At 36.8% G+C, this 27,139-nt stretch overlaps 1 protein-coding gene and 1 pseudogene across 13 annotated transcripts in view; one reads left to right on the forward strand and one right to left on the reverse strand.

The window, feature by feature from the left end:
• Positions 1-27,139, forward strand: part of BNC2 (basonuclin zinc finger protein 2) — a 406,556-nt gene that overhangs the window by 59,885 nt on the left and 319,532 nt on the right. The window lies entirely within an intron of this gene.
• LOC143675089 (large ribosomal subunit protein eL37-like) lies at positions 5,144-5,493 on the reverse strand (annotated as a pseudogene).

Raw genomic sequence — 27,139 nt, forward strand, 5'->3', positions numbered from 1 at the left:
CAAGAAATCATTTCTTGCTGTACAAATGTGGCTGCTTATTGTAGCCCTAGTGAAAGGGCATGGCAGCCAGGGATCTTGCTAATTGTACTGAGCCTGCCTGCATTGCAAGTGTCAGACAATTTGATAGGACTGACAAGCAGCTAAATGGAATAGGAAAAGACACTGCAGTGGACTGTTGGTCCATTAGTTTGCTTGGGCAGCTTGTTTTACTAAGGAGCCCTCTAATGGCTTCTCCGCAATAATTACTATCTCTCTTCCTTATGCTATTCAACATGACAGACACTTGCTGAAGTCACAGCTAATATATTTGCACTCTAACCAGCCCCAATACTGAGTCTCTTTGAGTATGTTTGGCTAAGAAATGAATGATGGCTATGTTTTTTTTCTTTAAGAAAATTTCTCTAATGCAGAAGACAGTCGTTTTATTTCGGATACTAAACAGACATGTGGCGTAACATGAGTGCTTGTGAAAAAAGAATGATGCATTAGCTGTGGACTGCCCACTGCATGTCTCCTATATGAGGAGTTGATATAGGGGGAAAATAGGGGGAAAACTTTTATGGACTGTTTTACGTACTCAGTGATAACTAGAGACTTGAGCCAGAACCAAAGAGAGGGAGGAGAAGTTTATATAGAAGTGAACTTTTAGGCAACTGTCTTGAAACTGTACAATAGGGGATTATTCCTTTCTGTAATGTGGTCAGTTTTGCTTCTCTTTTTTAAAGTCACTTGGGTTCCATTTCCAGAGCCTACCCATGCAAAAAATCAAAAAGTCAGTTGGAACTTTCTTAGGTAAGAATGATGAGCTTGAATTCCTTGAGATTCTCCAGTAAAGTTTGGAGCATTTAAAGATGATGAATAATTTAATCCTGAGTATTGGTAGTATGATTATTATTGTTTTTGCTAAAATCTTTGGAGGATTTGAAGGTCATAAAAAGGTTCACATGAGAAAATACAGGAGGAAAAAAATCAGATAAAATATGGAGAATTGTGTAGGGAATATGTCTTGGATTTTGAAATCTTTTTTTTTTAAACCACTGTATATATTTTGCAGAGAGATAATTATATCATTTTGGAGTTTTTTCATCCATTTAGTGCAGGCCTCTATTATATTGTATATAATCTCTTTTAAAAGAGTAAAGGTGAGAAAACATTAGCGACAACCTGATATTTGGCAGTTATTTTCCCTTTTGCTTCTAAAACAGTACAGCTGCCTAAAAGAATAGCTACTTACTTGTTTTTTGTATATCAGAAGGAGGAGAAAGAGAACTGTCTTAGAAACATATTTAAAACGCATGATGAAAATGAAAGGTTTTTAAAAACCTTTTAGAATCTATTTTCTTTGTGCCAGGTACCAGATGTTGATGTTGGCAGCGCTTAAGAGGGTCACAGGGCATTTAAAATTGCTAGACTGTGGGGGGATAAAATTCCAGGTCTGTTGCACTTAAAATGTATTTAAAATTTGTATTTATCCAGTCATAAGTAGTACAAAAGTAGTTTTTCTGTAGACTCACCTTATTAGTTACTTTAGAAATACAGATCAATGAAATCGCTGCAAAACATATTTATATTCCAATACCTTTTCTTAGCATTAGGAAAGTCAGTGATTCCATTTGAATCTCTCTTTTTCAGTTGTGGAAAGCAGATTGCGCTCAACCTTATTAGATAGGGTTGGCCTTACTTTTGAGCTATTCGTTTCAATCCAAGTAATAGAGACTGTGCTACTTGGTTGTAAATTTGTGCAGAAAAGATATATGTACCATACTTATGTTATAGTTCTTTTGTATCTTCTAAAAGTTTAATTCTTAGAAGGAAGTAAGAACTTAAAAATATTTTAAAAAGTTGTACGTTTACAGAAAAATCATGCAGAAAATACAAAGTTCCTATATACCTCGCTCTCACATGCAATGTTCTCTATTAATAGCTTGCATTAGTGTGTTACCTTTATTATAACTGATGAAATGATATTATTATAATTACACTATTGACTATGTCCATAGTTTAAATCAGGGTTCCCTGTGTTGTACAGTCCCACATTAAAAAATTTTTATTTTAATAACATAAATACACCCTGAAATTTCTCCTTTTAATCAGATTCATGTATATAATTCACTGGTTTTAACTATATTCAGTGTTGGGCTACCATTATGACCAACCATTATCAAAATTTGTCCATTCCCCCAAAGAGAACCTCTGTACCAATTAAGCATTAAGCTTCCATTCCCTACCCCCACCCAGCCACCTGATAACCTGTATTCTGGTTTCTAACCCTATAAATTTGCCTATTCTAATGATTTCATATCACTGAGATCATACAATATATGTTTTATGTCTAGCTTATTTCACTCAACATAACTTCAAATTTCAATTTCATTCCTTTTTTTACTTTTTTGTCGTATAGTTATAACATATATACAAAGCAAAGAAATAAAAAAGCAATAGTTTTCAAAAAGTGGTTACAGGACAGATTCCACAGTTTGTCATGGGCTGCCATACGATCCTCCCATATTTTTCCTTCTAGCTGCTTCAGAATATAGGAGGCTAGAGGGCTTAAATATTTTTTTGTCATCACAATCGACTTTTTTCCTTCTATTTTTTTTGTGAAGAAGAAAAAAAGCTGTAAATTTCCAAGCACAGCACACAATTAATTGTAGAACATATTTCAGACTTTGACATGGATTACAATTTCACAATTTTAGGTTTTTACTTCTAGCTGCTCTAAAATACTAGAAACTAAAAGAGATATCAATTTAATGATTCAGCATTCATATTCATTTGTTAAGTCCTATCTTCTATGTATAATTCCACCATCACCTTTGATCTTTCCATACCTCTCACTGGGGTTGTTTGGACTGTGGCAATTCTAAACTTTTGATATTAGAAGGGTCTGTCATTAATGTGGGGTAGGGAGATGGAATTATCTGATGTTCTGGAGAGGCTGAGCTAGGTGTCAGGATTTATCTGGATCAGGGACCCATCTGGAGATTGTAGGTTTCTGGCAAGTTACTCTAGTGCCTGGAGGAACCCTTGTGGAATCTTATAAATTACCCTAGGTGTTTTTTAGGATTGGCTGGAATGGTCCTGGTTGGGTTTGGCATGTTATGATAGGTAGCAAGGTCTACCTGAAGGTTACACCTGGAGGTGTAAGATCAACCTCCAGAGTAGCCTCTCGACTCTATTTGAATTCTCTCTGCCACTGGTATTTCATTAATTATACTTCTTTTCCTCCAGAACTTCATTCTTTTTTATTTGTGAATAATAATTCCATTTTGTTTATCTACTCATCTGTTGATGGACAGTTAGTTTGTCTCCGTTCTTTAGCAATTATGAATAATGCCGCTATGAACATCAATGTGCAAATATCAGGTCAAGTTCCTGCTTTCAGTTATTTTGGTTATATACTTAGAATTAGGATTGCCAGGTTTTGTGGCTGTTCTGTACTTACCTTTCTGAGGAACTGCCAAAGTAGGAACCACCAAACTGTTTTCCACAGTGGCTGCACCATTTGACATTCCCGCCAACAGTGAATGAGTATTCTTATTTCTCCACATCATCTTCAACTCTTGTTATATTTTTTTTTAATAGTAGCTTTTCTAGTGGGCATAAAATGGTATGTTGTGGCTTTGATTTGCATTTCCCTAATGACTAATGATGTTAAGCATCTTTTCATATGCTTTTTGACCATTTGTGTACCTTATTTGAAGAAATGTCTCTGAAAGCCTTTTGCCCATTTTCATTTGGATTGTGTTTTAGTTGTTGAGCAATAGGGTTTTTTTTTTTATATATATATTCTGGATATTAACCGTTATTAGATACGTGGTTTCCAAATATTTTCTCCCGCTCTGTAGGCTTTCTTTGTTACTTCATGATGAAGTCCTTCAATGAAGAAATGTTTTAAATTTTAATGAAGTCCCATTTATCTATTTGGGAATAGAAACTTTTCCCCTCCTACACATACTTTTCTGATTTGGGTGGGCTAAAGTTCTTCTTTTTTTTTTTTTTTTTAAATGAGTAGCATAATAGGGTTAATAGTTTCAACGTGAAACTGGATTTGAGATCATAAAAAGTTCTCAAAAACAAAATAGATTCTGACCAGCATACCTCTTTTTACTGATTATAGAGCATCTATGGTTTTGTGAGGGTAGCACTGGGAGGGAATTAGATGATGATTTCAGTGGGATTTTCCACAGGATTCTTATGCATTTTTTGCTGTAGTTATCATGGAAATTTTACTCAAGAATTTGAATTTACTCTACAAATGCAATGGAATTCGTTTTTTTCTACACCATTTTGTCCTTCTTATTACTGTCTGAAAGAATTAGATTTCTTCTTTTTCTATAGTAGAGGAAATTTTTGAAATAGTCCAACTGTCTGGAAAAAAAAAAGTAAACCGGAAGGAAATAGCTAATTTCTATATATTTTTTCAGATTTTCTGTAGAAAGCGTATATTATGTATAAATTCAGAAAAAAAGAAAAAAGAATATTATATATTCCAGCAGATAATAATATGTCTAAGAAGTCAGACATTGCCTGTGTATGATTTCAGATTCTGGAACCTTTGTCTTAAGTAGTAGAAAACACAGCCATGTTGATGTTTGCACAGCTCTTAGAGCCACTGAGATTCGGGTTAGTGGTATGTGTAGTCGTAGGCGACCTTCTCATGGGGTTCCCTGGTGCCCAAAGAAAGCAGTTGTGTTTGCAGCTTCTGTGGCTGATCACGCTCACCATCATTGTTGCTATAATCACCACCTATCTCTTTGCCTTCTACTTCGAAGTATGTACTCTGTAGGTCTGTCTACCTTCTTATATTTACATTGCCCTTTCAGGGTAATTGTGCAATGGAAGTGGATTTACAAAGGGTGGTGAGGAATAACATATGGGAATTTTAGAATTTCCTCCCTCATATCTGTGTAGTGTAGTGGAGAATACAAAATAAACATCTGCCTGTTGTGTATATAGCATTTAGGACGCTCTTCTAATTTGTGAGATTCTTAACCTAGTTTTGAATGTTACTTCTAGTTGGAGGAATTTCTTTGAACCATAACAGTTATAGTTGCTTGGAAAAATCACATGGAAGTCTCGTGTTTGGAGTCAGAAGACTGCTGTCGCTTTTTATTTTTTAACGAACTAACCAGTGAAATCCTTAAGATGAACTGGATGCTGCAATGACTGTCCTCTCAGGTTTAGGAGTTGTTCCTTCTTGAAATCCTTGCCTGAATCTTTGGTATACAATTTTTAGGTGCCTCATTTGATCATTACCAGTGGTATTTTAGCATGGCATTCCAATATATTTTCTCTTGCGCTTGGCAGGGTAGCTATATTTGCCACAGATTAACTTCTGAAGGTGGAAGGCTTAAAGGCACAGTGGTGGCCCAAGGTGTGAGTCTTATTGCGACATTTTCCGAACAATGACTTCCCCTGTGTTATCTTATTTCTGCAGCCAAGACCAAAAGCTGCAGTCGCTTTTTTTTTTTTTTTTGCACGGGCAGGCATTGGGAATTGAACCTGGTCTCCGGCATTACTAGGTGAGAATTCTGCCACTGAGCCATCGTCACACAGCCCTGCAGTCCCTTTTGAAGTGTGATCTTGGGGCTTCGGAACTTTATCCTCATTGGTAATGGGGATGCTAATAATACCTTCTAATCGAATAGATACATGAAAGTCTTCGGTAAACAAATATATGCATTTCATTTATTGATCAAACTACTCTTGCCAGACTCCCTAAATTAGAATGGAGGTGATTGGATCAAGTCCCCAAGTTCACAACGTAGAGCCAAATTGCATTTGTCTACTCTACTTGGAATGGGGGAGGTCAAAGATGTATGGTTTAAATATTTATTTTTGTGAGAGACTGTGCCAACTCTAACCTCTATAGTTTCCATTAAATAAAAACTAGAAAATAGTGCTTCATTTTCTGTAATTAATTATCTGGCAGAAATTTAGTGTAGAAAGAGAGAAACTAGTAATAACCAACCTTCGTTTGCACTTCCACATCAACAAAAGGGATTCTTGGGTCTTGGAGACCAAAGAAAGCGTCAGCAAGAATGCCCAGAGTGAATTGATGGATTGCAGAGCCTGGCTGGTAATTACTTTCACTGAGCTAAAACATTAACTTAATACATGGGAGCAAGGCCAGATAAAAATGAGGATTTGGACTCCCCACCACCCCTCTCCTTCTGGAGGCAGCCTTTCTTTGGCGGACTTGGCATGGATTTTTATGCCGCACCCTGGTAGACTGGAGACTACTTGTTTTTGGTTGTCTTGGGCAACCACTGGTAGGGGTATATGACTGTTTAAGTCAGCCAGCTTTCTAGGGGGTGATGTGAAATCCCAGAATTCAAAACTCTTGCGATGAATACCAGATATTGCCAGACTTATCTCATTTTGGAGTTTAAATTTTCTGAGCCAGCAAGTTTTCACTTAGGAACTTTTGTGACAGTCTTGTAAGTGTACATTTATCCTCAAATTAGGTGACGTTGTGTTGTCCTTGGGAGGCCAAGGAGGTTTCATTTTAAAGTCTAAATTGTGTTGATTAATAACTTACTGAGTGTTGGGCTGTGAAAGATTGTAAAGTAGGTTTTGTGACATGATTATTTAGTGATGTGTGTCTTCCATGGATTGGTAAGGGTAAGGGCATATATATATATTTTGGTTGATTGTCAAATCCATAGTACATGAGAGCTCATTTTATGTACAGTGTCCCTAGCCCTGATCCTTCTATTGTATAAGGGGGAAATCTAATATCCAGAGAGAGGAAGCAATTTCTGACTTATTAGAGCCAAGATGGACTTGAACTCAAGTTTTCTGAGTTCATGTTTCTTTTTACTGTATAGGGATAATAGTGGTATATCTGTGAGATTTGGAGAGGGTTAAATCCAAATACCTGTACTAAATGCTAGAGCAGTAACTGACACTGAAAAAGTCTTAAATTCCAGCACTATCATTGTCATCATTGTACTTTTTTTCTTTGTGTTTTCTCTTTCACTCCAGTATACTTGCTGTATTGTATGGTAAAGTAGTCAAGTAGTTCTTTCTGTATGGTATGTTCTAGAAGCATAGCTTTTGCTAAAAAATTAGAGCAAGTACTCAATCTATCATAACTCTTCTGTATTTAAAGAAAACTCTGTAAGCAATGTTTAATACTTTGATACTTGACTTCTGTAGACTAAGGACAGTTATTGGTAGAAAATAATTTAATGAGATTAGCAATCATAATTTTAAATTGGTGTCTTTTGTATGTTTGTGGATTGAGTATATTTCTATCACATAAAGATTTATCAATTGTGACTCCGCTGAAGTACACCCTCTTGAATGTCTAATACCTTTGTAATCTTGATTCTGTGAAAGATTAATTGTTCAGCAGTGTCTTATGCTTCATTTTTCCTTACACATCGAGGTGGAATTTGTAATAGTTCACGTTTTTAAGTTTTCAAACCTTATCAGCACGTGGCTTCATCAGTAGACTTTAGTTATGAAGTCTGTTCTGATCCATTTAAAAGATCATATTTTTGAGGAAGTTTTAATGACATGGATACTTATGATAAATTAATGGGAAGTTATAATAGACATAAAACTTATTAAATAATATGGCTGTAACTTTATGGCAAATAAAAAGGTATATATTTAAAGAAAAAATACTGGAAGGACATATGTCAAATAATGACATCCTTTGTTCTCGGGGTAGTTTAATAGGTATTTTTTTAACAGATAATTTTTAACTTTTTCCAAAATACCTGTGAATCCTTCTCATATTTCGTTATTTAAAGGGAAAGAAATTTAGGCAGTTTTGCCTTGTAAGGTAGTGGATAGTGAACCCCATTTTGTGCCATACTGATTTTAGCTCTGTTTTTCATGTATTTGCTGTCTCACAGGCAGTATAGCTCAGTAGAGAGAGCATGGGCTTTAGAGTCAAATGGGCTTGAGTGTTCTAATTGTCTTAATTTAAAAGCTTTGGGATTGGACAAGGTGCTCTCTAAGCCTTAGTTCTCATTAAATTGGGATGTCTTCTCCCTTACAAGGTTTCTCAATCCCGAAAGCATCCTGCTCTGGGAGATGCTTAGTAAATGTTAGCTTCTTTTCTTCTAACCACTGCTCTTCCCCCTGGCATTCCACAAGACCAATTCAGGGAATAAAGACAGTTGGAAAAGTTTTAGATTCATACCAACACTTTCAGTGGTTTGTCTTTTTAATCATGTCTTTACTGTAAAAAAATCTTGGTTCCTATAAATTTCACACCCCTGGGAACCAAACTTATGACAATCATGAAGTGTCTTACTTCAAAGAATGAGAAAACCAAGCAAACCAAAATCCTGATGACTTCTCTTGGGCAGTGTGTGTGAGAGCATGCCTTTCCCTCTGGGTCAGCCCAAGACTATTGAGTAACAGTATCCCCTCCACCTCTCACTGTCAGTGATGTGGAGGGTGTGGAGAGGACTCTGGGGCTGAGGTAGGGATTATAATTGCATGGGCGTCTGGCCTTCCCTGAGCATTCTCTTCCTTTCCAGGATTCCTGTAATTATCATCAGATGGCTCGGTCTCCTGAATGTTTCCGGTATTGCAGTGACTTCTGGAGTGTGTTTATAAAAAAAAAAAAAAAAAAGCTTGCTAGAATTAATAGCCATGGTTTGTTGGTGTCTGTTCTATTGTGTGTAGATGGATGCAGATCAGGCATTTCTGGGGTATAGAAAGACCAGCCAGATGTGCATTCCTCCTCACTATCTTCTCTTGAGCCTTCCCACTTCCTTTGCTGATTCTTTTCCACCTGCACTGCTAAAGGGAACAAAATTAAGCGAGTAAAGATACAGGAAGTGTTCATACTTTCAGCTATGGTCAGCCTTCCTTTTAGTCTCATTACTTCAGGGGACTTTAATAGAGCCATTGTATCTTACAGTCTGCTAAGGGTCTCCACAGGCTGAGAGTTGGGCAGTGAGTGAATCATGTAAGAAATGATGAGACGGCCTGGCCCTGTCCCCAGAAAGGGAGGAAATTGGGCATTTTGAGATGGACCCTGAATTTCATCTGATGAAATTTGAAATTTGAGTGACAGAAATGATAACATTAATTGTCCCATGTTCTCAAAGAGGGTTTGCTTTTTTTTTTTTTTTCGGGGTATTTAAATTTTCCTTCAATGCGAGCCTGGAACTCAAAACCCAAATATAGGAAGATACCTTCTGTGGGGGCATTTCTGTTAGATAGGCTCATGTCATTTGCCCTTGACTGCTTCTAGGAAGAGAAAAATTACCTAAATGAAAAAGGGCTAATAATTTAAGAGAAAACAAACAGAGTAATTGACAAGTCCAAACCTGTATGTTCTCTCACCCCCTGCCCCTGTGAAGTACCGACTGATAAGTGAGTTGAGGTTGGGTAGGATTGCTCAATTAGATTATAGTGGGAAGTGTAAAATTGGAGACAGTTGAGACTGTTTCTTCTAGTTCATATTGTTTGCTGAGAAATTATACTTTTTTCAAGCCACTTTGGTTTATTGGCTCCTATTCACCTTACTAGTAACGGTTTATTGCATTCTGGTGCTCTTTTTTATCTAATGGTGGAGTGTTCTCTAAACTTAGAGGGACCCCAGTTTAGAATGTGATATTGGCTGCTGCGCTTCTTTCCATAGAACAACCCTTTTATAATTCTCTTATGGGTCTTTAAAAATAATTAAAGACGTGTGTGTTTCCTTTCTTAAAACCATCCCACCTTTCCCTTTCCAGGTAGCTGGAGGTGGACACAGGAAAGCTCTTGGTCTCAGAAAGGATAGGATAACCCATATTTACTATAAATAAACCGGTCATTATAATTTCATTCTCCGTGGCGGCGATTGGTTTAAGAGTTGGGCTTGTGACTCCGTTCTGGCCAGTAATTTGTACGGGGAAGTTTGTCAAGAGAGGGCAGCAAGAGCGACCCATCTGGAATAAAAGCATACTACGAACTATAGCTTGTAATGTGTCTGTGAGGCTTAGAGAGGTAATTGGCCATCTCTACGAGCATAAGGACAAAAACCTGCAAAAAGAAAGGCTGAGCCAGAACTTTGCGCGTCTGCCGCATTGATAGCCACTACTGTGCCGCTACCTCTGACTTCTTGTTTCTGTGAGAAAGCTAATTATTTAAACCCTCATAAGCTAGGCTTTCTGGTACTCATTTCTATCTAATAAAATACTTCTTTACTTTACTCAGGCCCTTCTATTATTTTTCCTTCAGATTTATAAGGTAGTTCTGACAGTTTATAACTAAGTCACACAGTCTATTGTGTATCATTTTAAGAATTTTCTGTTTCAGGACATGAAAGGCAAGTTCCCATTTTTGATGGGATTTAAAAACTAGATCCCAAAGCAAGTGCACACCACCCAATGAACTCACCTAGTTGACCTTGTTAAATCGCCGGCAGTGGCTTGGTTAAATGTGTTAGGGGACAAACACAGTTGTTTAGTTTTTATTTATTTTTAATATTTGTGCTGTTTTTAAATTGGGAATCTTGGTTTAGGTAACTTATTTGGGTTCTGGCTTGTGACTGATAATGGAGAAGAAAGAACAAAATGTTGGGAAAAAGTCTGAAAGTTATTGTATTGTTGCACTAGTCATTCAGTTTTCACAGTTAGTATGCCTTGGAGTTATTAGGTTTGTTTTGATGTCTGACTTTGTTGACACAATCTGTTACTACATTTAAGCTGTTTCTTGTAGTATTTTTTTTCCTTTTAGTAGAGAAAGCTCACTCTATTTCCTAACAGATTATAATTAGGAGTGCTTGGTACTGAGAATCTTTTCTCAGTTAATACCCCTAATGAGACACAAATGTGCTAAATGTGTCCTTATGAGTGGATTATATTTGGAGAGGAATCCACATTTTTAGTTAACTAATCCCTTTGCTTTGGTATCATACGTTCTTATTAGACTCTCACGTTCCTGTTCCATATGGAATTCCTTGTGAGATCAGACCTCAGCAAACACTGTTATTAACTTTCAGGGTCACTGGTACTGAAAATATCAATGAAGTTTGTTAGCTCTGCATATCTTGTTTTTATAGCACCCTTGCTTTTTTTATACACTCATGATAAATACAATTCCCTCCCTATTCTTGCAAAGTATATGTTGTTTCTTAGTTGGTTCTTTTCTGGTATTTTAGCTTCTACTCACTAGCATAACATTGAATACATTTGAACTTTCCCCCTTTCCTTTGGTTCCTTCTGCAGTATGGGAAAGGTCTTCTTAGCTCTCGCATCTCGGTACACTGTGCCTTCTCATCTCTTTGCCAGAAGCCTGAAAATATCTCCACAGAACTAGCTAGTTCTACTATGTTGGGTCTTAATGAATTAGGTTTGTTCACTTATAGGAGTCGATGTCTTTCCCTTCTCATTGATCATGTCCTTCTACTTCCTGAGAAAAACAGACAAGTTATTGGTCAAGTTTTGAATAACTTGACCTGTGTTAGCCATTTTGAGTCCAAATCCTATTTTCATGCTCTTGTCAAGTTACTTGACTTCTTTATATCTCAATATTCTGGAAATCGGGAAAATGATGCTACTTACCACATATGTGTTAGGAGGATTCTATTAGAAAATTCCTGATAATGCTCATAAGACAGTGCCTATATTTGATATAATGGTATCTATTTGAATTTTTGTATGTATTTTTTTGTTTCCTCTCTGTTCTTTATAGCTATCCTATGAAGAAGATAGTTTTTCTTACCATCGTATTATAGGGAAAGTCATAGAGGCACAGTATAAGTAATTTTGTTAGTAGTAACAGAGTTGGGATTATAGTATAGATTTCTCCATTTTTCTGTTATATTTGATTATGAATTGGATCTTTAAAAGCTGCCCTGATCCTTGTAGTGCCAGAAGATGAAGATAGGAAGGGCACTAATTCTTATTCTTTAAATCCCAGTGTTAAGCCAGTTCATGCATCCTCAAATTATTTACTAAATATAGATAGTTCTCACTTTGCGTGGTACCAATATGCATAATTTTCATACCCTGGTTTAGTTAAATAGCACTGACCCTCTAACAACATGGTTCAGATTTTTGTTATCATGGTGTATTAACTATTAGTAATTACATAAGGTAAAACTAGCTCTTCTGCTGCTGCAAGTAGACGTGTGTAGTTGCATTACTTCCTTGTCTCCCACTGATAAGTACATGTAACATTTTACAAAATGAATAATCAAAAGAAGAGCCAACAAAGGTGAAAGTGCAGCAGAGAAATGAAAAGTGGTAGCACTGGCAGTGAAATCTGAATCAATCGCAAATGGGATTCAAGAAGAAATAGCTGACCATGGAAATGTTGACATTGTAACTGTAGATATGCAGCCACAGGGATTTAGCTTAAATTAATTTATCAATGTAAGCTAGGAAAGTGGTTGTGACAAGAAGGATGAAAATGTACTAAAGACAGTGACATTGGCAAACAACTTAACATTAAAGGAACTCTTGGAGGTATTTCACGACATTGAGAATGCAAGGGATAAAATGTTGGAAGCTGATCCAAACTTAGAAAGGAATATGATGATTTGCCAAGGCATAGGAAAATTGCTCTCTTGGTATCATAAGTTATATAACCATAAGAGGTCTTTCCACTCTTGATAAATTTTTTAATAATGAGGTGAAGTACTTTCTCAGGGTTTCCAGTATTTTTAATTACTCTTTACTAAATAGATGTTAGTGTCTATTTATAACTGACAGTGAGTTTTATCTGGTAAATTTATAACTGACAGTAAAAGATGATCTACAAATTTTTAAAACTCATAATTTTTGTATTGATCATTAAGATCAACTTATATGGCCATTTTTATAGTCTCTCAGTGCTCTGCAAAGTTAAGACTGCCTGCATTTATTGAGCCAAGCAGGCACCCTTAGAGGTACTGTAGGGTGATGAAACAGACAGGAAAAACTTGCCTTTTTTGAAACATTTATCCCGACATACATTTTTTGAGTGCTTTCCATGGGCCACGTTCACACATGTGAATAAAAAGTAGTCCTTGTACTCAATGAATTCACATTTCAGTTTACTGCTAGGGGACAATTATAGCAACTAATATATAAAGTATGTATAAAAACATACAAATATCAAAATATATAATAATTATAGTACAACATATACCTATAATACCTGTGATACAGTTCTGTGAATGTAATGATAGGGAAAATACCAGGCACTATAAGAGCCTAAAGGAGGAGCATCTAATTTAGCATGGGGATATGAAGGGTGGGAGAGGCAGGGAGAGCCAGGTCAGAGATAGGAACTAATTTGGGAAAGCCCTGTTGGAGAGAAGGCCAGTGATGGGAAACTGCATGAAGAGTGTGGGATATTTTCAAAAGTTGAGTGTTGCTGGAGTATGAAGGAGACGATAAGGGCTAGAACAGGAAGGCTGTGGAGCTTTTAGGCAGTGGGGGAGAGTGTTGGGTCCTGGTCTTGGTTGCCAGCTGCCGGAATGCAGTATATCAGAAATGGAGTGGCTTTTTAAAGGTGGGATTTATTAAGTTGAAAGTTTATAGTTCTAAGGCTATGAACATGTCCAAATTAAGACATTCAAGGAAAGATACCTTGGTTCAAGAAGACCAGTGATGTTCAAGGTTTCTCTCTCAGCTGGAAAGGCACATGGTGAGATCTGCTAGCTTTTCCTTCAGCTGCTTCCTTGGAGCTTTGTCCATTCTGTTGGCTCTGTCAGTTCTTGTGGCCCTAAAGCTTTTTCCAAAATGGTTCTCTCTTAAAGGGCTCTAGTAAGCAGCCCCACCGTGAACAGGTAGAGACTCATCTCCATGGAAACCATTTAATCAAAAGTTACCACCCACAATTGGATGGGTCACATCTCCATGGAAACAGTCAAAAAGCTTCTACCCAGCGATATTAATGAAGATTAAATAACTTGGCTTTTCTGGGGTACTCAACAGATTCAAACCAGCACAGGTCCCACCCCCAATTTCTTTTTAAATGAAGATATGTTATGCATAGTAAATTAATCTATTTTAGTATACAGTTTGCTGTGTTTGATATATAGTCCTATAACCACCACCACAGTCAAGTGAAGGACATTAGTATCACTCCCTAAAATTTCTTAGTGCTCCTTTGTAGTCATCCCTTTCCCACACTCCTAGTCCCTGGCATTTCTGCTCCTATAGTTTTGCCATTTCAAGAAAGTAACTTAAATAGAATCATAAAGTATATAGCCTTTGAGTCTGTCCTCTTTCATTTAGCATAATATATTTGAAATTCATCCGTGTTGTTGCATTTAGGAGTCCTGGTGTTTTAATTAGGAGATGTAACTGAGATTTGATAGGAGGATGGATTTGAGAAGAGCAAAACTAGAGGCTTTTATTGTAATTTACCCAGGTGTTAATGGAGTAGAGGTAGTAGAATTGGAAAGGAAGGGCTCAGTTTGAGAAGTGGATAGGAGGTAGAATTCATAGGATTTGAGAATTGCATGGAGAGGGGAGGGGGTGAGGGATGAGAAAAGGCTGTAGACAAAGCTTTTTGGCTTGAGTGACTTGTTAAGAGACTATGGTCATCTCACCTGAGGTAGGAAATGCAAGAGTAACAGCAAGTGGATAAGAGGAGGAGTCCCTGTGCTTGGACATGTTGAGCCTGAGAAACGTAAGGATTGTCTCGAGATGAAGATCAGAAGGATATGGGGCATTGGAAGAAGCTGCTTCCTGTCCATCATTATCCTCTTATCTTTGCCTGAATCAAACTGGTCAAAGCACTGTTCTTGTTTAATAAAAGGGCTCTTTATTCTCTCCATCCCATTCCATCCCATTCCATTCCATTCCATTCCATCCGATCCCATCCCATCCTCACCAATATTTGCTCCCAAGGCCTTGCTTTGTACTGTGGTCTTTTGTTGAATGAAGTTTTTACTTCTGAGAAGAATGTCCTCTTCATATAGTATCAGCTAACTCAGTTCATTTGCTGTTACTTTTATTTGCTGATAAAAGTAGTATAGGTGATTCCAGAAAGGCTATGGTTTGGCCCATGGAACTGGAATTGGAGAGTTCATCAGTCATAAACTAGCTATAGGCTGGATCCTAGACCTTTCCACTGGAACAGGATCTCTTGAACTGTATTTTTGAAGGTCTTACATTTGAAACATTTTGAACTACTTGGGGTGGAAGCAGTGATGCAGAAGCGTGATAGTATTCATATTTGGAATATGGCTGACTTAGAAGTCTCATCTTTAATGCAAACTCTAATGCATTGAGAATTCTGAGGTTGCATTGAGGTTGGGGGAGAATGTTGTACATGATTAATAATGCTTGCCTCTGTCCAAGAAGGGAAAGTACCATGGGAATTAGTGGGCAGAGTATGTACCCCTCCTCTGAGGAAAAACTTTTTCAAAAACATGATTCAGTGCACAAATGCCAATGTTACTGGTTATAAAAGAAAAACATGTCCATATTGCAGCTAACACAGCATTTTATACTAAGGACAGATCCATGAGGTCAAGCCTATTATTCTTTCTTGTAGATAGGGAAACTGAAACACAGAGGGGTTGGGTAAGCATTCAGATTCAGGAAGTCTGGCTCCAGAGTCTATACTCGTGTATATAAGTGCACTATCCTTACTCTATCCTTAGAATTCTAGAAGGACCCATGGGAATAGTTTCCCCACCCCATCATTTTACAGTTAAATGAGTGAAGTCAGAGAAGGTGCCGAGGTGACTTGCTTAAGATCTCAGGGGATGACAGAAGCAGAACCAGCTCCCCCTGCCCAGGGCTTTTGGCACGCCTTGAAATTGTATACTTTTGTCTTGGTTGCTTGTCAGTTTCGTATCAGTGTAGAGAAGTGTAGTCAAAGTAGGCAGACTGACAGAATTGATATTTAATCCATCCTTTTCTTTGTTTTCAACTCTCCCTTGCCTGGGAATATACTAATTGGCTCTTTTGTCTCTTCTGCCAATTGATTAGTGGCATCACTGGGAGCCTGGAATCACTGGGACTGTTCTCCAGTCTGTTCCCACTAATGATACTCCTAGCAGGTAGGGGAGGGGCTGGGTGGCAGTTGAAGCTTCCTTGGGGTAGAGGATATGTGGAGTGGGGGTTATTGTGATGCAGATGATGCCCTGGCCTATGATCTTTGAGGTTCCCATCCTCCTGCCCTAACTGTACCATAGTCATCATCCCTGTGGGGAACTCCCACCCTAGAGCACCTATTTTGTGCAGAGTATCTTTACCTTTTTGCAGTTGGGGTTCAAAGATAGAGAGAGAGGCAGTACTTACCTAAGCAGTCAGTCATCCAGATGGAACCCTGATTATTCAGGGTATCTGAGATAGAGAAAGAAGTTGTCTTCCTTGCCTTACCAGTTTATATCTTTCATATTTGTTGTAATTTTATTTTGAAGAGCAACAAGTTGAGGGATAAATTCATTTTCTTTAACATTTGCATATCTTTCTTTTAGAAGAAGTTCCTTATGGAAGCCTACTCAATAGAGAGAGTGCTCCTTTTCTGTTTCCTTCCTTGTATCTTGCATGTAAAAATTTTAAGTCTTGTTCTAGTTCTAGTAGTCTCTTTCACCTACTCAGGAATGAGGTTGAATATTAGTGTATTATGGTTACCATTTTCCAGTGGCTTACACTTTCTTTACATTTTCTTCAACTAAGAATGTCCTCAATTTCAACTCAAAATACCTGAAAAGACTTCCTTGTTTAGTTAAAGAAAGCAGATTTCCCCAGGTAAGTTCCCATATATTTTCTGTAAAATCTGGCACACACTTTCTTTGTATTTTACTCCTGTCATATGAGATCCTTAGAAGAACAGTCAGCCAGTCTAAGGCACTCATATATTTTTGCCTACATTTTCTTGGGTAATTTTGAATTCTTTTGGCGCTGTCCAATGATAGTTTGCCTCTTCTGTGGCAATGGAATAAGTGTTTGTTTTGTCTAAAACTGCCTACCACCTTCTATTCATCTATTTAGACAAGACTGACTATTCTGAGTATGTGGGTAAACCAGAGGTGGATTTTCCTTGAAGGCCCTGAGAAGGGTGCTAAAAATGTGTTCAGATCATCATTTGGTTTTTGTAATGCTTGTGTATATTTTTGCATTCTTTTTTAGTATAGAATGGTCCCAAATATTATAAGCCTTAGGCCTTAAGAAACCAGCATCTACCAATGGGTAAGCTGCCCTCAATAAATATCAACAAGAGTTTCTAACACCTTAACTAGTCACCTGATCCAACTTCTTAATCAACACTTATGATAGGGATTTTTTTTTTTTGATTCTCTGTGGCTTAACTCCTTCTAGTTGTGGTATAACTTCTTATAATTTTGCCTTCTGTAAAAAATTTCCAACAGCTGCTCGCCCACGATGTTCAACAGAAGGTAGAGGCCCTGATCGAAACATTGCCTGCGAGATACTTTAAGGCTTGGGTAGGCCAGTCTTGCATGGCAGTGAGAGGATTAAATATGGACACAAATTAACCTTAAATAGTGGATTGTCAGTACCGTGAATTTAAGGTTCTTGCTCTTTCTCTAAATTATAAGCACGTTCCCTTAAAAAACAACAACAAAAAACCCAATCATAAAAAAGCACTGCAAGACATTTCAGTGAATTGCTTTGTAGCATGAACATATATGCTGAAAGCTTCATCAGCCTCTATAAGTGATAATCTTCTTCCCATTTCTTCCCCCACAGCCGTCATCTGCCAAAGTCCTGGGCGTGGATTATTTTAGTTGACATTGAAACTAAAGAGCCTCTCCTTCAAAAACAAAAACAAAACAGACAAAAACCTTCATTAGGATTGATGGGGGGGGTGTTTTCTGAAGTGAATTCATATCAACTTTTTATCCATTTTCGTTCTCATGCCCTACTAGACACTCACTGCATTAACTAGTCAGTCCCCTTCAGCGTGGAGGTGAATGTACCATTTGTGATTAAATTCTTTTTTTTTTTTTTCTTGGGCGGGCACCAGAAATCGAACCCAGTTCTCCGGCATGGCAGGTGAGAACTCTGCCTGCTGAGCCACTGTGGCCCACCCCAGTGATTAAATTCTTTTTGCCTTGTGTCCTACCCATATCGTTTCCCACACATACCTTTTTATCTTGCAGTTCTTTTTCTTAAGGCTTTTAGCACTTTATATTTTGTGAGACAATTTATTTGCACATATAGTGCTCTAGACCAGATTTAAAAATTCTTGAAAGTCCTTTGTCTTACTTATTTTTAGCAGTGGTAGATGGCCAAGTACTTGGTGAATTGATTAAGTAGCACCAGAAGACTACAAATGCCAGGGAGTGACCTTCGGGCAGCATCCCACTGAACCCACTGAAACATTATTATTTGTTTACATGACTGTTTTCCTCACCACACTGAGCAACTCCAACACTAGAACTGTGAATCCCAGAATTACCGCTGCTAGAATAGCACAGCAGTTAAACCCCTTGTACTAAAAAAGATGGTCATATTTGTTTCTTTTTCGTGTGATGCATTCCCCCATTCCTTGAATTAGGAATTTTTAAAAATTGTTTTAACTAATTTTTTTTTGATTTCTGCCAAACCCACTGAAAAATACTACTGTTTTTAGTTGAGTCATCATCAGCCACTTTGTGTTTGGGAAATTGTTTTTAAAATCTTTCAACTTTTTATGTATGTATCAAAAACACTTTTTAAATTTTAAATGAATTTTAAAACTTATATTTGAAAAATTGACCAATGTTCCTTTGGCTAACCGGCTTGTAGCACAACTGAGGTTAGTAATCATTGGATCTAGTTTGAACACAGCCTTGATATTTCATTCAAATTATTTTTATCATTTCTAGACAGTCTAGAAGGAAGGTGAATATAGTAGTGGTCTAAATAAGGCAGAGGTTTAATTTGTGAATTAATTTTTAATTTGAGCCTGTTGTATAGCTATTACGAGCAAGGGCTAAGTAAATAATATAAAGCATTGCATATTGTTTGAAGATTTTATCAGCTCATCCCAAACAGATCTTGAATCTAAATCATTACTAAAACTGTCCTAAATAGTAAAATTGGTTTGTTAGATGACCTGAGCTTTGGGTAAATTTGTGGATTGTTGAACCCCTGCAATATAGAAAAATAAGCTTTGCAGTAGCACAAGCATAAAATATTATGATTTGCATAATTTATTATTTCAACATAAGTATTGTACTTGTATACTAAAACGGCTATTCTGGAAATCAGGTTTTGATACTCTGAGTATTTGAGCAACCGGAGAAGCCTTTTTTAGGGTTATGTGTGTGTTTAGATTTAATTTGAATGGTGAGTTAAAATTTATGGTGAGCAGTGTGCAGAATGTTACATTTGCTTTTTAAGAGCTTATGAATAAAAGCAACATCTGAATCTGATCTTTAGAAACCAAGTTCAGGAAATATGGTATAATTCTATTTTAATTGTCTTCCATAATTGAACCTTACCATTTTGTTTGTAAGTTATGTATTTAAGATGTTTACATATTTAGTGCCCTGTTATTGGATATATTTAACTTTCTACTGGATTCATGCTTTCAGGTTTTTAAACTTTGAAAATAGGAGCAATATAGGACCTGTTCTATGCAACAGGGATTCTGACGGGGTGGCTGAGGGCTGTTCAGGGGATGTTTCTCCTAAGGCTGACCCCAAGAGGGGTCCTGTATATACACACATGCTCTCTCTCTCTCACCCCCCCCCCCCCGTTAAAAAAACTAAATGATTACACTCTGATGTTTCTAATACATAAAACACACACTCCTATTTTACTTGAAAGTAAAGTTTCTAAGTATTGGGCATGTTTAGCTACAGAGATGGATGATTTACTTTTTCATTCATCCATTAATGTACTAATTCATCTTTTTCAAAAATATTTATCAAGTTCATGCTATGTTCTGCAAACTAGAGTGGATGTTAGGGATATCTGTGGACAAAATAAACTTTTAAGTAATGTAGAGTCTGATAAAGAAGGAAAATACGAAACTAGTATGATAAATGCTGTAAAACCCCAAGGTCATGATTCCACTTGCAAATATAGAAGGGGTGCCCAAAGATATCTTGGAGAAAGTGACACCTCTGCTTCTTTGTACTTCAGAGCTAGGCAGGTGATAGGAAGAGTGGCTAAGAATATCCTGGCACAGAGAAACAGCATTGGTAAAGTCCAGAGTAAAGAGAGAGTAGACATTAGAAGACTAGAAGACTTCCAAGACCAGAATAGTTTCCACTCAGGAAGTGCAGAGCATGTTAAAACTTCAGGTACCTAGAACTCGGATAACCTGAACTCTCATTTTGGATCAGAAAATGTTTTCTCTGCTTTTTACTTTGGAGAGAAGATGAGAAATGACTACAGACCTTTTGTTTTATCTCCTTTTTTTCTCTCTCCTTGATTATATCAGAAATACACTTAAATTATACATATTTATTAAAATCGCTCATAATCATACTACCCAAGATAATCTAACTTCCCATTTCATAACCTTCAGATTTTTCCTATGCATTTAGTTTTATAAAATTGAGATAACATTGAACATGTTAATTTGTAACCTGATACTTTGTACTTACTATAAAAAGCAGATTAAGTTTTTTCATATTGTGTGGTACTTGTAAAATGTGATTTATATAGCCCCCCTCATTGGAATGTAGGGTGTTTCCAACTTTTTCCTATTTTAAATGTTGCTGCAGTGAACATACTTGTATTTAAACTTTTGACGTATCTGATTACTTTCTTAGGGCATTAGTTATTAGGGAAATGCAATTGAAAACCATAATGAGATACAATTTTACACCCACTAGAATGGTTACTATTAAACAAACAAACAGAAATTACAAATATTGGAGAGGTTGTGAAGAAATAGGAACTCACCTTCATTGCTGGTGGGAATGTGAAATGGTGCAGCTGCTGTAGAAGAATTTGGCAGTTCCTCAGAAAGGCAGTATAGAATTACCGTATGACCTGGTAATCCCTCTACTATGTATTTATCCAAAAAAATTGCGAGCATGGGTTAAACATTTATTTGCCCACTGATGTTCATAGCTGCATTATTCACAATTGCTAAAAAAAAAAAAAAAAAAAAGGAAGCAGCGCAAGTGTCTATGAATGTGATATCTATATCACATATATACATATGATGGACTATTATTCAGCTGTAAAAAGAATGAAGTCTTGATACATGTGACAATATGGATGGACCTTGAAGATATTAAGCTGAGTGAAATATAGCCAGGCTCAAAAGAACAAAAAATGTATGAGCTCACTGATATGAAATGATTTGCACAAGTAAACTCATAGAGTATAGAATATTGCTTACCAGGAAATGGGTTGGGGGTAGAGTGGGGAGTTAATGCTTAATTTTTACAGAATTTCTATTTAAGTTGATTATCAAGTTTTGGATATGGATGGTGATGATGGTAGCACGTTATCATGAGTTTAGTTCACAACACTGAATTATATTTGTGAATCTGGTTAAAAGAGGAAAGTTTAGGGAGTGCAAGAGTAGTACAGTGGTAGAATTCTTGCCTCCCATGTGGGAGACCTGGGTTTGATTCCTGGTCCATAAATTTCCCCCCAAAACGAAAAACAAACAAGCAAAACAAGCAAACAAAAATTCAACAAATGGTGTTGCAATAATGGGATACTCACATGGAAAAATAATGAAATGTGACCCCGCCACACAGCATACACAAAAAAAAGAGGAAAGTTTAGTTCAAATATATGTTACTAGAATAAAAATTAAAAGATAAAAAATTAAAGTATAAAACACAGTGAACCCTATTGTAATCAATAGAAAGTCATTAATAGCACAAATATAAAAATGCTCTTTCATGAATTGTAACAAATGTACCACACCACTACAAGGTACTACACCCCAATGGTATATGGGGGGAAATATATCTAATGTAAACTATGGACTATAGGTGCTTATACAATTTTAATATTCTTTCATCACTTGTAAGAAAGGTATCACACTAATATATAGTGTCAATATAATAATATATAATATATTATATATAATATATAATATATAAATAATGTATAGTGTCAATATATGGGCATGCTGTAATTTTTACATGATTTTTCTGTAAATGACAGTTTCTTAATTAAAAATTAAATGAAATTTTAAAAGAGTCCATAAAAAAAGAAACGCCATGCTCTTTAGCAGTTTTCTCCCTACCCACACCCCTAGTCCTAGGCACCTACTAATCTAGTTTCTCTCTCTGTGGATTTGCTTTCTCTGGACATTTTTAATAAATGAAATCTTATAATATGGCATTTGTGACTGGCATGATGTTTTCAAGTTTCATCCATGTTGTACATACAGAGGTATCATCAGTACTTTTTTCCTTTTATAGCTGAATACTGTTCCTTTGTATGGATATACTAATGTTTTGTTTCTATATTCATCAGTTACAGAACAGATACTTTTTATTATCTAAACGGATTTGGATAGGTGTGCAGTATAAAGGTAATAACTACAGGAGAAATGAAGTCGCTGGACCCCAATTTGGAGATCCCTTCAACACTTGTTAGTGTGGAAGGTGTATGCAAATAAGTTGAGAGTTTAGTTCCTATGATGATTGAGCTTAAGGGAAGGACTTCTCATCAATCAGTAGCTCTTGTCAGTTCTACCCCTCAAGTGCTTCTTAAACCTGCTCTGCATTTCCTCTCTCTGATACCTTTCCTAAGCCACCATCTTTTGTTTGGGTCATTGCATTACCACTACCTCGCACAAAGCAGGTAAAAGGAGTTTTCTTTAACATCCACGTGATCCTGTCACCTCTCCTTAGAGTTAGAAGTGCTAAACATAACCTGAACTGATTAATAGTTTTCATCAAATAATACCCTGAGGTTTGATGCCAGATCCACTTCAGACTTGCCCCTTGTTTTTCATGGGTCTTTTGTAATGTTACCTACCACTCAACCGACAGAATGTCTCACTTTCTCTCTTTCATTACCTTACTTTGCTGTTTATCTAATGCTAGTTATCCAGTTTTTTTCATAACCCACCTCATCTTAACTTTAGCAAAGACTCTTCATCTTCCCTTGTCTGACTTATACTGCTCTCCTATTTGAGCTTAAACTTTGAAATACTCCTGTATATTAGTTAATATCTTTCCATTTTTGCTGTTGATGTTTATAGTTAAATACATTAATTTGTTTGTGTTATGTTTTCTACCACCATCTGAACTCAAATTTGGAACTATCTAAGTGTTTAAGTTTATTAATTATTTTCAAGGAGTGTGCTTGTTTTCTTTCAAATGAAAGGATCAGCAGTGCTCAGTATTATATAGCACAATCAAAAGACACATCTGTTTATTAGACAATAATTATGCCCTAAATTGAGGTGTTCCTAAGGTTATTTTTAGTCCAGGACTATTTTTCTCTCTTTCCCTCTGTTTTTTTTTTTTTTTGGCCCATAGCTAATTGTTCATGTCTTTAAGGAGTATTAACCATTTTAAATAATTTTCATATGAAACTAACTAAATCATATTGTATTTTCTAAAGCCAAACTTTGAGCATGCATACAGTCACCTGGAGGCCTTGTTTAAACCCACCCTGCTGGCTCCACCCCCAGATCTTCTGATTGTGTAGGTCTGGGGCCTCCAAATTTGCATTTCTAACAAGTTCCCAGGTGAGGCTAATGCTGCTGCTGGTCCAGAGATTACACTTTGAAACATAGAAACCGTTTCTTGGATTATCTATGCTCTTAGTAATGATCTATGTTTTTATAGAGACAGTTTAAGGTTCTATCATGGTGGGGACTTAAAACCTGGATGAGTAAATAAACATTGAAATCATAGATATTGTGGTTTTGGAAAACAGTGCTACAAGACATGTCTGCTAAAATATACAGATGAGCCCAGAAAAAAATGAGGTATGAGAGAAATTTTAAAATAACAGGCTTTGAAACTGTCATTTGATTCATTTGATTGCGGTTCAGTTCCATGTGCAGTTCTCTGGTTCCTTATCAGATACAACTAATGTGTAGTTGTTGTGCTTATTAACGTTCTGACAATTTGGACTTTTGGGTTTGAAGTTGTTTGTACTTGACAGCCAGATGGGTGGGGGTAGGGGGGCTGAAACCTTTGCAGCTGGCTGTATTTGGATAGAAAGGCTATACTATCAGAAAAAAAGTGCAAGAGGCAAAGGACTTGTGTAGAGAGGATCAGTTGGCATGCAGGTGTGTGAAAGGCGAGGCCAAAGCAACTGCCTGGCAGCTGATCAGAACATAGTATGAGTAAGATGAACAGGAAGTTACCTCCAAGCACCTGGGTCGCTGGTGTTGAGACTTGGTAAAGAGGCTGCTAATTTAGCTGGAGAGGCTTCAGTTATACTCTGGCGGCGAGTTCCTTGCTTTTTGAGACTGTCACTGTGATTTGGAATTTAAAAATCTTTTTAGAAAGTCTTAAAAGATGCTGTTCTTTTATTCTTATTTTTGAGCTCTCCCTCACTCCCTTTTTGATGGCATGATATGTGGTCCTCTTCTTGTCAGCAATTAGGAGAAAAATCTCAACAGAGTAAGAAAACCTTATGACACAGAGAACATTTGCCCGAAGTGTTCCCTCGTGAGCAAGGGGCTTGGGCATATATTGAAAGGGGCGGGGGAGGCTTTTTGTTGAGAGTGACAGGCAGACAGGACGAGCAAAGTTTAACCTAAATCCTTTCATTGATATTGGAAAGTCATAAGCCTTCATATGACATTGCCACATTCAATTCACTGTGTGGTCTGGAGCTCTCTAGCTTGTACCACAGTGGGTGTGTGTGTTACAGTGTAAACATTTTATGAACTGCAGTGTCTGATCCATCCGTCTGTCTGGGCAAGAATGTCCCTTGATAGTAAAAAGAACAGCAATCAGGACAGAATTGGTCAATGCGGCATGTCTAATGGTGGGAAGATATTTGAAGGACTCACTATAGACACAATAGTCTCTCTAAATAGCCTCTTTGCACCCGGAGTCTTATTGCAAACAGGTTCATTAAGGAGAGACATTCTGACACACAGCATCACAGTAATGAAAGTAGCTCTGTTTTTCTAATATTGTATCTTGCCACTTCAGTTATGCTGCTAGTACAAGATTTCCCTTGTGTTGTTGTATATTTCTCTAGAAAAAGAATCAGTCTTCATAGAATATACAATTATTTTGTACAGGAATGTATAACTCATACCTAAGATCGAGTCCTCCCTGTTTATGTGCACTAGTGCAAAAATAATTGGCAAACACATCTTCCAGACCAAAAGATCCAGCACCTTCAATTTGTTGGGCTCGAAGATGTTGAACCAGAGTTATAATAAACTTAAAAAAAAATGTGTAATGTTCAAAATGGATTTGTGATCAATCATAAAAAAATATTAGTATAGTTTCCCGTGTGGTGTAATCTTTTTTCTAGGGTTTTAGCCAACTCCAGTATAATATCTATTCAAAGGGGGGAAATGCAAAAGGTTTTCATCCACCAAGCTTTACATATAGGTACTATATGATGACTTAAGCTATTGGATTTTCTGCCTGTTAATGTACAGCATGAACATTATGAGCAAGGAAAAAAAGGTTATATTGGTTTAAAAGTGGATGTGGAAAATTTAATGTGCTCAAGTGGGAACAATGGCATATTAAAAAAAAAACACTCATGACACAGATCTAATAATTCACATGCCCCTGTAGGAGAAGGTATCAGCTCTGATACTGGCTCATAGTTTATTTTTATATACACCCAGGTCCCTGCAGTATACCCAGTGTATGGGTTCCAGAGAAAAGAAAGAAAATAACCTGTAGGGAAATCAGCTTGGAAACCTTTCATTAAATACATTGTACTTTGTATTGTGTCATTCACAGACTTTTCCAGAAATAAAAGGAAAACCAGTTATCAGTCTGCATATGTGAAATACTATATTTGAATACTATCATTTGTTTTAAGATTAAGGCTGGGCTATAGACATATTAGTTATTCACTTGTATCTCATAGATAATGCAATAGGGATTTAAAAATTATTTTCCATTTCTAACCCCCAAACCTTCTCCTTCACCTCCCTTAATAGCAAATATATTACTTTACTTAAAACTATGCTGGCTAAAATATTTTCTGGTTGGAAATGTTGCCTCTTTATAAAGGATTTGGGTAGTGAGGTTAGTAAAGTCAGTCTTAAAATTCTTGGTGGAGTTAACCTGTCATTTAGTAAAAGAAGCATTTCTAGGAAAAATTGTAGAAAGTGGTAAATACTTGCTTCATGACAAAAATATACACGGTAGGAGTATAACTGTGAATAGTGACACGTTATTCAAATTGAATGTCCTTTGGAGTGTGAGCGGCTTTTGTCTTGTCATTATATTTCATGTATTGCTGTTGGTGGGCCTTCAAAATCTGTAAACGTCTTATCTTTTTTTTGCTGGCTATTCATGCAGGACACACTAGGCAAGTTAACTGTGACACATATTCTTCCTATACTTGCTTGTAGCTGAATCTTGAACAAAAATGAATATACATCCTAAAATTAAACTTTGGGTGCATATAGCAGTTATTTAATGAAATTCTGGGATAGCCGACATTAAGAGTTCAGTTTTAATCTCAGATACCTGAAGGTACATTGTCCTAGATAATTTGTTGAAAGATTTATTATTTTTGAAGTAGTTTGTGTTGAAAACCTTGTTTTAAGTATAGAAGGTTGGTTATAAGCTTTTCAGTCTCACCAAATTGATTCCTTTTTCACACCTGTTAGACTCAGTGCCACCTCTTGGCCTGAGGACAGACAAAGCACATTCCACTCCAGATTAGGTTACTTTGATAAGAAAAGAATTCTTGGATGAATGGGGAGGGGAAGGGTTTGGAAAAGTAGGGACATGTACCCTTAGTTGCAGAACTTCTCAAGTAAAACAGCCTCTGGAAGATTAGTTATCCTGTTCATTGTGGGTTAACTCCACAGTGGGAGGCAGTTGGTCCAATATTCATGTGGACCATTTCAGTTTGGGTTCTTTACCTACCTCAGGCACCTATCAGTTAATATTTTAAGCCATTGACCAAATTAATTTAGAGATGTTGATATCTATTACTTAGGATTTGAAAATGCCTTAAAATTGTCAGTGGATCTTAAAGTGCCCTTCCAAGGGTGGGGGAGCTTTGAGAGAGGTTCTCCTTACTGGCAGCTAATTCCGTTTTACCTAAAAGAGCACGACCAGTCTGTCTCTGTAGTGGCACAGAGTTGGTTCTGATTTCAGTGCAGGGAATGTATGGGTACCCAT

This window comes from Tamandua tetradactyla, chromosome 2 (genome assembly GCF_023851605.1).
Source record: "Tamandua tetradactyla isolate mTamTet1 chromosome 2, mTamTet1.pri, whole genome shotgun sequence".
Classification (NCBI taxonomy): Eukaryota; Metazoa; Chordata; class Mammalia; order Pilosa; family Myrmecophagidae; genus Tamandua; species Tamandua tetradactyla.